The sequence below is a fragment of the Harpegnathos saltator genome, unplaced genomic scaffold, assembly GCF_003227715.2.
Source record: "Harpegnathos saltator strain DR-91 unplaced genomic scaffold, Hsal_v8.6 scaffold823, whole genome shotgun sequence".
Taxonomy (NCBI): Eukaryota; Metazoa; Arthropoda; class Insecta; order Hymenoptera; family Formicidae; genus Harpegnathos; species Harpegnathos saltator.
Window position 1 is genome coordinate 15,520 of NW_020230675.1, and position 13,303 is coordinate 28,822.

The 13,303-nt window shown below is 41.8% G+C and overlaps 1 long non-coding RNA gene across 1 annotated transcript; it reads left to right on the plus strand.

The window, feature by feature from the left end:
• Positions 1-495: 495 nt before the first annotated feature.
• Positions 496-1,455, plus strand: LOC112590467 (uncharacterized). The gene is made up of 4 exons (XR_003114223.1): positions 496-651; positions 738-873; positions 989-1,113; positions 1,220-1,455. It is a non-coding gene; the product is annotated as an uncharacterized LOC112590467 (long non-coding RNA).
• The last annotated feature ends 11,848 nt before the right edge of the window (positions 1,456-13,303 follow it).

Consider the following 13,303-nt stretch of genomic DNA (forward strand, 5'->3'; position numbering starts at 1 on the left):
TACTGTCACCAATTAACCAATCTGAATCGAGAAATAAAAGAAAAACGTCCGATTTTGTCAAATCGCAAGGGAGTCGTCTTTCATCACGACAACGCCAGACCACACGTTTCGAAAAAGACGCTGCGCAAACTGAAGAACCTGAAATGGGATGTCTTAACGCATCCACCGTATTCTCCTGATATCGCACCATCTGACTATCACTTGTTCCGGTCATTGCAAAATTATTTAAATGGAAAAAACTTTGACTCTTTGGAGGCCTTAAAAAACGGCGTCTCTTCGTTCTTCGAATCTAAACCGCGCAGTTTTTATGATCGAGGCATCCGTATGCTGCCAGAACGTTGGGAAAAGATTATAGAAAACGATGGAGAATATATCATTGATTGAATAAAGATTTTTGTTTGCCTAATCACTGTGTGACTTTTACTCATAAACTCCGCACGAACTTTTGCACTCACCCAATACATTTATATGTGATTTATTGTTTCAGCAACAGCCATCTTCTATAGTAGAAAAGCAATGATATTAGATACAGAAGCAGCTGTTATAGCAAATTTTGAATTTTTGGGACATACAGACATGGACATGGAAGAGGAATAAGGAGATGGAGAGGATGAAATTTATGATGCAATTACGGATACCAAACCAAATAAAGTAACGTTTACTATCATCTTGAGTTTTAATGATATTGTTCACGCTATTTGTTAACATAATTTCATTTTCATAATTTCATTTTTCAGGCATCTATCCCCCTTCTGGCGAAAGATGTTGATACAGATGCAGAGGCAGAAGTATTAAATGAATAAAATCTCCTCACAGAAATTGAAGAATCGCCACCTGGTTCTATCCATCTGGATGAATGAATTCTTCAAAGGGGTTAGTAAATCCCTTGTTATTCGTGTACTTTAGGATAAAATATAAACCTGTTACAATAATAGCTATTTTGTAATATTGTCATATATATAATCACATAATCTAATGATGCCTATAGATTTATTACATAGAGGATTACAAGATCCAAGACGCCCAAATAATAAAGAAGGCGGTGATTCCATGTTGGAATTAGGAAAATTAGAACAGTTATGTGTTAACAATGATGCAGGAATATCGTACGATGTAAGTTCTAAGAATTTTCCCCTGTATTTCAGTCGAATCGCTTTTTTCAGCTATGTGAGAGTTACAGTTTGTTGACACTCTTAACATATTATTTCTTGCGACACAGATGGTTCCCAGCACGAAGGAGACCTTCAGAAAAACATGGAATGCTAAATATACGTTCGCATTTTGACGCTGTTAGAGCACTCGTCTTCCATCCTGCAGATACGGTTCTTATTACCGCAAGCGATGATTACACACTGAAGTTTGTGGAATTTTCATAAGACTGTACCGACAAAAAAGTAAATCCAATATCGATTAACACGTTGACTGCCACGGAATTTTTTACGATTCCAGCCTAAAGAGCCAATTTGATTTAATCATGTTATATTATTAAAAACTTTAATAATAGTACATAGTAATAATCAAAAAAAGCTTAAAAAATGTATTTTTTAAACATGTTTTAAAAATTATCACAAAACAAATTTATTTCCTTGTATAAACTTTTTCTTTTTGAATAAACTTTGTATAATTGTATTTATGTAGTTAAAGAATAAGCAAATATATTGTTCACTATTATACTTTATTAAATTATATTAACAATATGTGTAACAGCATCTAGAAATTATATTATTCTTACTGAAATTATTTTATTTTTATTATTTTTATTATTTTTATATAATGACTAAAAGAAAAATCATATTACATAAAGTATATTGAAAAAATATAACGTTCAAATATATATATATATAATTATTTATTATTACTATTTTATTTTTTTTGTTTACGATGGGGAAATCCTCATGGATACCCTCGCCTCTTGGAGGGAGGCGAGGGTTATGCCGGACTCTTACCGGCTAAAACCCCACCGGGAGGAAATAAGGGTTCAGAAAATAAATGCACACGTATTTTATTTTATAAAAATTTTTTTACTTTACCAATCTTCTTCTTCTACATCCGGTTTTACATTTTTATAATTATTAAATAAATCATTTAAATTAAACACATCATATGAATTTCTTCCGTGCCATAAATCATTTAAGATTTCTTCATCTGTATTTCTTTCCCCCAATCTAAAATAATGTGTAATCTTGCGATCACTTATACTAACGTATCCTGCTATTTTAATATATGTTGCAATAGGCATGATCCCACCGAAGCACTGAAAAAATTAATATTATTAATATTATTAATAATTATTATATTATAGAATATTTATAAAAAAACTTACTATTACTGCCGGGACTATAGCTTCGTGCTGGGCAGCTAACTTGCCCGGCATTTTATATGTAATGCCGTGCCTCGATGCACGGACTCTTTGCCTTTCGGCAATAGAAAAATGGCCTTTCGTTCTATTTGGTTTAGTAATTTTCACTTTTCCACGTTCACAAAAGCACTGAAAAGAGGCAAATATACAAATGACGAAGTATGAAAATAATACACACGCGCACAAAACTTTCAAATTACACTTTTCACATTACTTACAACTATGGCATATTCCGCGGGCTTGTAGCGATTTTCTTTAATCTTTTTGCAAACTGTTTCGATTTCTATTTCTTCCATATACATTTTCTTGACGATTCACTCGGTGCAAATTTTTCAGATTTCTACCAGACGTCCGACTGATCGACTGACCGACGACTGACTGTCTGACCGTTGATTGTCTGTACGATAGAATTTTTTGTTATTTCTATGAGAGTGTGGGGAGAACGAATAATTTGAGAGATGACCGTCGGCCGTACCGAACGGCGCGGTACATTTTTTTCAAAGTGGCTGCGTGCTGAATGGCGGATCCTTGTCTTTATCGAAAACAAATAACCGTAGTCGTAAACTTTTATGTTTTATGGACCCGTTCCTTGACCCGTGTTTATGAATGAGATTCGCTTTTCCTGCGAACGAAAAGGTTGCGCTCCTCCTTTAGGACGTAGCATCTAATTTAATATTTTATTTGGCCTCTCAATAGCTTCTCAACATTTGTTGTTCCTATTGTAATAAATTTCATTGCAGCAGAAATTTCTCAATTTTAAACATTTTCCCTAAATTTGAGTTAACTGTATAGACTCACACTTTTCCATGTATAATATATGTATAATATTGTTGTAATGGAACTCTAATTTATTATATTAGTTTGTCCTTTGGTCGTTGCCCACGGTATGATGTCTCTTGTACTATGTCGTTAATTTCATCGCAATCAATATGTATATGAATTTTTATCTCAAGGCTGAGATTACACAGTGACTCATGCTTTTTTAAACATAATCCTTGCGATATAGTTCCAATTTATTATTTAAGTTTGCCTCTCAATCACTTTTCAAGATGTCTCGTGTCTTATATGTAAGATGTAGAAGATTGAGACATTTCTACTGCAATGAAATTTATGACAAGGTGTAGGTGACAATACATGTTGAGAAACAATTGAAAGGCCAAGTAAAATAATAAGTTAGAACTATAACACAATGATATTATGTCTAGAAAAGCGCGAGTCTCTGATTAGTCTTAGTCCTGAGATGAAAATTCTTAAAGATTTTAAGATTTCGATTGCGTTGAAAGTTAATGGCAATGTATAGATGACAGCATATATTAAGAAGCAATTGAAAGATAGGCTAAAATGATAAATCAGAGCTACAACACGACGATATTATGTTTAGAAAAGCGCAAGTCGGTATATTTAGCAAAAACTTAAGGAAAAGTTATTAATTAAATATTAGATAGTAATATTAAAAGTATTAAATATTAGATACAAATCTATATATGTATATATACAGGGTGGACCATTTTAACCTTTAATGGAGAATAACTCGACCGGTGAGCAAAATAATGAAAAAAGTTTCATACAAAAGTTGTTGGACAAGGAGGGGGACGTATGACCATATCCTTGAATTTGACCTTGACTTTGACCTTAGGGGTTATTTGAAGGTCAAGTAACATTTTTTAAATGGAATTGCCTATTTTCGACCCCGGATTTGGAAAGAGCGGGAAATTTTAGAATAGGATCAGGTATGATCGATAAGATCAAATGTCATGTTTTGAGGTCATTTCAAAGTCAAAAGGAACTTGTACGTGTATTCATGCGAAAATCGTATCTGTATACGGGGATTTCTAAATTATCTTCTACACTTAGCATTATCCAGAGACAACGACGTGGACGTGGTAGAATTCTGCCTCTTTCGGGGTGCTTGTTTAGAGTGAGTCCCCTTGCCTCTCACTATGCATACTTTGCTATTGTTAATCTAGCTATTCAAAAGGTTTTCGAAAGTTGCACCGTTAGCATTTATGCAATAATTGAGCCTTCTTTGGAAATGGGCCACTGTGCTGAGCAAGACATTTCGTGGAATCGCTTCACAAGCTCGTCTTATGCGATTTTCCATATCTTCTCTTGTTGTTGGTTCTTCTTTGAAAACAACTTCTTTCAAATAGCCCCAGAGATAAAAATCGAGTGACGTCAAATCAGGAGAACGAGGAGGCCATGCAATCGGATCCTCTAGACCAATCCATCGGTTCGGGTACCTTTCATCTAAAAACCTCCTGACTATACGTGCAAAGTGCGGTGGTGCACCATCCTGTTGGAAGAACATCCTTCACCTGGTTTCCAAGTCTACGTTCTCCAACAAATGAGGCTATTGGTCTGTGAGCAAATCGAGGTACGTATTTGCATTCACAGTACGTTCGAAAAAGAATGGACCGACCAAGTATCCATTAACAATCCCGCACCAGACATTGAGGCTCCAGGGGTGTTGATTGTCAATCGCTCTATGCCAGTGCGGATTGGTATCGGACCAATAATGGCAATTATGCCGGTTCAACTCCCCTGTGTTCTTGAACGTCGCTTCATCGGAAAACACCACAAATCTAAAAAAATTAGGGTGCAGATCGATCTGCTGTAAGGCCCACCTGCAGAACTCGAGGCGTCGATCAAAATCGGCAGGTAATAATGTTTGGGTCAAAGTGATATGATAAGCATGGTACTTCCGAGCCTTCAAAATCCGCAAGATTGTGGACTTCGGTATTCCTGTGGATACCTCCAGTCTACGGCTCGAAATATGAGGATCGAGATAGACCGATGCCAAAATAGTCAGCACTCGGACGTCATTCTCGTCATATTCGTGATGACGACGTTGACGTGCCATTTGCCCAGTACGTACCCTCGTGGTCAAATTTCTGATCGTCACGTTACACAGATGTCGTCTTCTCGGAAAGCGCTGAGCGTAAAGTGCTGCGGCATTCACATAGACAAGTCCACAATCTTGCGGATTTTGAAGGCTCGGAAGTACCATGCTTATCATATCACTTTGACCCAAACATTATTACCTGCCGATTTTGATCGATGTGGTATCCGAACGATATGAACATGAGACGTTTCTGTCAAGACCGATCCTGTTATGCTGATTATCATAAGTGTGACGATGATTATCATCATGCAACTATAGACGGTGTTGACGATGTAACTTCTCTAATAACCGAGTGCATCCCGCAATCGCGAGAATGATTGACCGAACAGTCAGCCGTCCAGAGAGAGAGAGAGAGAGAGAGAGAGAGAGAGAGAGAGGGAGAGGGAGAGGGAGAGGAAGAGGGAGAGGGAGAGGGAGAGGGAGAGGGAGAGGGAGAGGGAGAGGGAGAGAGAGAGAGAGAGAGAAAGCGGGGTCAGCGATGATAGCAGGATTAGATTATTACTGGCCGGCCTCGAGTTCTGTCGGTGGGCCTTACAGCAGATCGATCTGGACCCTAATTTTTTTAGATTTGTGATGTTTTCCGATGAAGCGACGTTCAAGAACACAGGGGAGTTGAACCGGCATAATTGCCATTATTGGTCCGATACCAATCCGCACTAGCATAGAGCGATTGACAATCAACACCCCTGGAGCCTCAATGTCTGGTGCGGGATTGTTAATGGATACTTGGTCGGTCCATTCTTTTTCGAACGTACTGTGAATGCAAATACGTACCTCGATTTGCTCACAGACCAATTGCCTCATTTGTTGGAGAACGTAGACTTGGAAACCAGGCGAAGGATGTTCTTCCAACAGGATGGTACACCACCGCACTTTGCACTTATAGTCAGGAGGTTTTTATATGAAAGGTACCCGAACCGATGGATTGGTCGAGAGGGTCCGATTGCATGGCCTCCTCGTTCTCCTGATTTGACGTCACTCGATTTTTATCTCTGGGGCTATCTGAAAGAAGTTGTTTTCAAAGAAGAACCAACAACAAGAGAAGATATGGAAAATCGCATAAGACGAGCTTGTGAAGCGATTCCACGAAATGTCTTGCTCAGCACAGTGGCCCATTTCCAAAGAAGGCTCAATTATTGCATAAATGCTAACGGTGCAACTTTCGAAAACCTTTTGAATAGCTAGATTAACAATAGCAAAGTATGCATAGTGAGAGGCAAGGGGACTCACTCTAAACAAGCACCCCGAAAGAGGCCGAATTCTACCACGTCTACGTCGTTGTCTCTGGGTAATGCTAAGTGTAGAAGATAATTTAGAAATCCCCGTATACAGATACGATTTTCGCATGAATACACGTACAAGTTCCTTTTGACTTTGAAATGACCTCAAAACATGACATTTGATCTTATCAATCATATCATATCCTATTCTAAAATTTCCCACTCTTTCCAAATTCGGGGTCGAAAATAAGCAATTCCATTTAAAAAATGTTATTTGACCTTCAAATAACCCCTAAGGTCAAAGTCAAGGTCAAATTCAAGGATATGGTCATACGTCCCCCTCCTTGTCCAACAACTTTTGTATGAAACTTTTTTCATTATTTCGCTCACCGGTCGAGTTATTCTCCATTAAAGGTTAAAATGGTCCACCCTGTATATATGTATGTGTATGTATATTTGACGAGACGGCGCCACATCAGTTAGAATAACAATCGGCAGACGCATGACGTATGATAATTGCACCAACAAGACGACCGGGAGAGAGGCGGAGACGCAGCGGCGACCGAGAAACGCAGCTGCGCTCTGATTGGTCTGAGTTGACGAGCTGGCCACCATTTTCTGCGGTCGCCATTATAGTCTCGATACCGGCCAGTAATAATCTAATCCTGCTATCATCGCTGACCCCGCTTTCTCTCTCTCTCTCTCTCTCTCTCTCTCTCTCTCTCTCTCTCTCTCTCTCTCTCTCTCTCTCCCTCTCCCTCCCCCTCTCCCTCTCCCTCTCCCTCTCCCTCTCCCTCCCCCTCTCCCTCTCCCTCTTCCTCTCCCTCTCCCTCTCCCTCTCTCTCTCTCTCTCTGGACGGCTGACTGTTCGGTGAATCATTCTCGCGATTGCGGGTTGCACTCGGTTATTAGAGAAGTTACATCGTCAACACCGTCTATAGTTGCATGATGATAATCATCGTCACACTTATGATAATCAGCATAACAGGATCGGTCTTGACAGAAACGTCTCATGTTCATATCGTTCGGATACCACAATGTATACGCGTACACCACTAAACCGGTGTTTACAAACAGTACACATGAAGTCGGATTGTTTTGGCGGCAATTGAACTCCGGTCGCAAAATGCAATATTTTGATATCGATCCGTCGGGATGATCCGGCCGAGCGTTATCGCCGTTATCGAGTTTACGTTTGCGGATAGGCAACATGGCGCGCGCTGTCTCCTCCGCCTCGACTTCGCTGATCTCGCGATCCCCTCCTACTATTCCTACTTGGTCTATTTCGCGCAAATCAGGGCACGTGTATGTATATTGCCGAATGCGACATTCGGCGTGAAGACGTTTCGGGTTCATTATGTAGAACTTGTTGTGCGGTATCCTGATGCTGAAATATGGAAAATCATACCACGCTACAGCCGAGTTGAAACACAGATTGGTAAAGACACCGGCCGTTATACTGCGATTCAATTTCATGCACAAGTCCTCACGCGTCTCGCGCAAAAACTCGCGGTTGTACGTCCACACGACACCATGCGTGTCCAAAGCATCGTTGCGCGCGATCACTAGGTTCCGCGCGAATCTCATGTACCCGGGTGACCATTCGACGTTTCGAGAGAACGTTCGCCTCTAATCCACCGGACGCTCCGCGCTTACGTTTGTCGTTACGACGACTCTCCGATCGTCCGAAGTTAAATGGTCTACGTCGTCGAAGACCTCATTGTGCTCCATCACGCTGCGTCGCAACTCGTCCGGGTCCACGAGAAAGCCGATCTCTTGCGCGAACGCGCTTCCGTCGTTCCATGATTGCGACATGTATTGCACCAGCACACGGTCGTTCACGAGACCTTGCACGGATACATGAAGCGTCATACATGCGTTGGGCAAAGTACCGCCGTTGTTGGCCAGGTAATCGCGGTCTCGACGTACGCCGATATGTACGTATTGGAACTCGTGTTTCTGCCGAGGCATCAAGTTCTCCTCGTCCACGGCGTCGTCGCAATAATACGCATAGTTGTCGTCGCTTAGCCTGCCAAGGTCGTCGTCACGAATCAAGTGTTACTTGAACGGACAAGGGCCGCATGGATTCGGCAACCACACGATAATACGCCTATCGTCCATCCGCTGATACTGCACAAGATCGCGAAATCTTTTGTCTACTTTGCTTGAACTGAGGACCAAATCGTCATCATTGCGTTTTTCGCTGTACAACAGCGATGGCCATTCGGCGAAGGTCGCCTCGCGGCAATATGGACTTATGCGATGCTCGTCGTATTCGTCGATCCAGCCGTCATCGCACTCGCACGAGCCGCTCACGAACAGATCGATCAGCGACGCTCGCGAACGTTCGTCCAGTCTACCGTGCCCGTTGCAACCAACGTCTCGCGAACATGATGAAAGCGGTTCGCTCACGTTGGTCATCAGATGCGGATACTTGCACCTGCATGCAAAGTTATATGAACTGTCCATGGGGTTATCGGTCGCGCGTTGTCGCAACAATATCCAGTCTGCGTTGACGGCGCGACACTCGCGTCGCGCGCGCCCCAGCGCGCGCTCTTTTCGTCGCCTGCAGCATCCTGGTCACCGGCCGAGTCATTCTGATCCCGCAAACTCCGAGCAAGACTATCACGCATACAATAACCCAAATGCGTCGCCGTATTCGCCGGCAACACCACATCCTTGCCGTTCGACTCATCACGCACCGTCACCGACTCCGACACGTGCGCACATATTCGCATCGAAAAGCGCGTCTCGATACATTCAAAGCACGCAATGTAGCCGTCGTCTACATTGAATTCCACCGATTGCGAAAAGTCATAGCAGTCTCGAGTGTCGATCGAGCGGTCGGGTAGCGTGATGCCTCCTCGGCTGAACCGCGGTAATCACTTCTCGGCGAACGCGTCGCGCTCGCGCCGCCATTCATCATCATTCGTGTCATTATTCGTCAGCAGCGCTGTCATTATCGTGGCTGTTTGCCCGTCATTCTCATAGTCTCGTTGCCGCCGCCCTAGCTCGAGTCGGCGCGGGTTAGCTGTTAACGTGCGGATGCGCCAAACCAAAATCGCCAATGCTATCATGCACAAATTGCCAAAAATCGCCACAACCGCGATCGTCACGGCCATGCGTCGCAATTTTCCGTCGTGCGTGCCGGATGCAGGCATTCGAGCTCGTTTGACCCCCAAGTAACTGCTATTGTTACAGCGGTGGAAAGGGAGATGAATGGGCGACTGCATCGCGCCGGCACTGGAGTACACTTGAGAGCGATCGTATCACTTTCGTCGCCTGCTGTTTGACACGCCAAAAAAATGAATTTTTTGTAACGAAACTATTTATTATATGAATGGAAATTTGGTACATATATTAATACATGTTTCAACAATATCACCGGATGTCTCAGACCACCCGGGTCACCCGATTTTTTTGCAAACACTACATTTTAGAGAAAAATGTTTCAGACAACAGTTATAGGGCTTCAAAGAATCTATTTACTGACGCTATGAATTTGATCTTGGTGCAACCTAGAAAAGCCCAGTCAAGATCAACAAAAATCTTAAGTAGATAGAATAGGAGGATTCTAACCCAAATTGCTAATTAAGAGGGGAGGGGTATTAATTAAAAAATATTAATTAATAAATAATGTCTTTTGCATAATTAATTAGCAATTTGGGTTATAATCCCCCTATTCTATCTACTATCTTAAACAGAAACTCGAATTTTTTATTACACTGTCTTTTCAACTAATTAATTTGAACAACTTTTGTCTGAAACATTTTTCTATTTACCTCATTTTTTGAGATATTTCGAGGATAACTTGTTAACTTTTTCAATATTTAACTCACGATATCTCGCTAACTATTTGTCGGAAGAAAAAGTGGTACTAGATTTTCTAGCTTTATTTAATCTCAGGAATATATTGTTACAATAGCGCCCTGATTTTTTGTTAACTTATTGACTTTTTGGAAATTTCAAAATCATCAAATTAACAAAAATCAGGGCGCTATTGCAACAATATATATTTTTGAAACTAAATAAAGCAAAAATGTCTAGTACCACTTTTTCCTCCGACAAATAGCTAGCGAGATATCGTAAGTTTAATATGAGAAAAAGTTACCAAGTTTTCCTCAAATATCTGAAAAAATATTAGGTAAATAAAAAAATATTTTAGACAAAAGTTGTTCAAGTTAATTGGTGGAAAAATACGATGTAATAAAAAATTCGAGTTTCCATTTAAGATTTCTATGTCGATCTTGTATGGGCTTTTCAAGATCGTCCCAAGATAAAATTTATAGCATCAGTAAATAGATTCTTTGAAGCCCTACAACTTTTATTTGAAATATTTTTCTCTAAAATGTAGCGTTTACGAAAACATCGGGTGACTCGGGTGGTCTCAAACACCCTTATATAAATTTTTTTATTTCTTCGATTTCACAGTTTTTAGCTTATGCAAGCCTAGTAAGCAACCTCAGCTGCTTGACACGACTCATTGGTGGGAAAAATAGCGCTCGCTATAAGTGTCTGAAACAAAAGATTACAAAAAATATATATATTATTTATATCAAAACACACCGACTGTACCTATTTTTTAGAAATAAATTATTGTTTTTACGAATTATTGTTTTACAAAATTATAAACTTTTTAAAAAAATATACGATCTTTTTACATCTTAATTTTGCAATAACAATTTTTTTGTTTGACAGGTTGTTGGTTATGTAGGTACAGTCGGTTAAAAACATATGCAGAAGTATGTGTACACTCAGAGGCAGGTATGGTGTCCCTTGGCGATGTCGTATACGCCTGTAAAACAATCGAAAGCGATGACAGGCACATACGCATATGCATATTGGCGTACTGTACAGCGCGAGAGAAGCGAAGAGGGAGAAGTGGTGGGAGACGTTCCGATGTTGCATCCTTATCGCACGTCATACGATCGAGAGAGAAAGCATTACCAGACGTGGTACGGTTAATGGTGTTCCCAATAGCTGTCTCACACACACACTCTCTCTCTCTCTCTCTCTCTCTCTCTCTCTCTCTCTCTCTCTCTCTCTCTCTCTCTCTCTCTCTCTCTCTCTCTCTCTACGCTTGAATGCAGGCAATATGAGTGAGACAGGTATAGAGACACCGCGCTGTCTCTATAGGTGTCTCGCTCGCTTTAACAGCCATATATCGCGCTTTCCTCTTTTTTCCTTAGCAGAAATGCCGATTAAGGAGGCAATCCTGTCTATAGGCCAGAAAAATAAGCTATTTTCGCGAATTTTTTTCTGGAAACCTAAGCAGACGATTGATTTCAAACTTGATAGAAATAATAATATATATTTTATTGATAAGAATAAATTTTTATAGCGTTATATGAATAATAATGTAGCAAATATACAAAAAATAACGTGACGTATTTAGGCGGTCGCCGTTTCACGATTCCTATAAAATCTCGAAATACGGTAGACTGGGACAAAAACGTAAGTAAAATAATTAATCTACGCTCTCTCCAGAGAGAGAGAGGTTTGTCGAAATGTCCTTCGCCCCCTCCCCCCTCCCTTACTTCTATGCTATCGTGCGATCCGATCACCGGAAACCGACCTTGCACGGACGTAAAGAAACGGATCATGCGCTATCATGCGCGGACGCGAACTCGCACGGACGCGAATTTACGCGCACACAAACATAAATGCATGTGCTCAACTGAAGACACATGTGAGTATATTCGTGTTTCGCAATTAGTAATTTTTTTCCTTGTTCAATTATCGCCAAACCAGTATCGATATTTTCGTAATGTGTCTATCGCTCTTAATACGTCACGACAGCGCACATGACGGCCATGAGCAGCCCCTGCACCTCGAGCGAATTCTCACGCTTGGGCCATTTAAAGCAACGAGTTCGCAAGGCTGGCTTGCGTTCATCGGCACATAGTTGCTCAGTGATTTGCTGCTTGATGACCGCGCTGTTGCGAACGATCGAGTCTTCGAGGGCGAACGACTCATAGGGCAACTGAGCGAAATCCTCCCCGTCGCAGGATCGTTTCAGAAGACGTTGAGGAGTGACGGGGCCGCGTCGTCACCGGTTCTTGTTCTCGCTGCCACTACTGGAATCGTTATCATATACGCCGTTGTCGTACAGATTTTTAGATTTTCGCGCACTATAATGATCGATCGCCCATTTACGATGATTCCGGCGAACTGCGCGCCGATCAGAGGCGTTTCGCAGAGTCTCGTTGAGCAAAGCGAATCTCGCAGTGACCAGCGCTCTTTCACAGCGCTCCAGTAGTACATGACGCACAAATGACACCAGAGTTTTGCGCAACTGATCATCTACGTCGCGCAGAGGGTTGGTAGTACGATCTTTCGGCGGAATCGCACCGTACCAACGGTACAACTCGTTAGGCCTCGCTATTTCGCATCTGAAACGCTTGCCGTTGTTTTCCAACAATATAGCGGACAGCCACACGCGGCCGACAGCGTTATTCATTCACGCACTCTCGCCATTTGATCCACCGATACGCCAATTTGGCGAATCGTTCGTACGGAGCATTATTTTTTCGAATCGTAACTTCTAGCCGTTCGGCGCGCTCCTGCTCGGCCGCATACTCGCGAAACGCTCGGTCAAATGCGTCCGTGTGCACGGTTCGCAGAGCGTCACAGCTGGAAATGACGCTGTGTAATTCCTCCGCGCTATCGGTAGCGAGCAAAAGCGCGCCGCTGCTCTCACAGCGAGACGCCACACCAGCCAGGTAGTCTTTGCGCGACATGATAAATTCTAAATTACACGATGCGGCTGCGCGACGGTCATCTTCCTGCTGATTCAATCTTTCCAGCGAACGCAGCATCCGA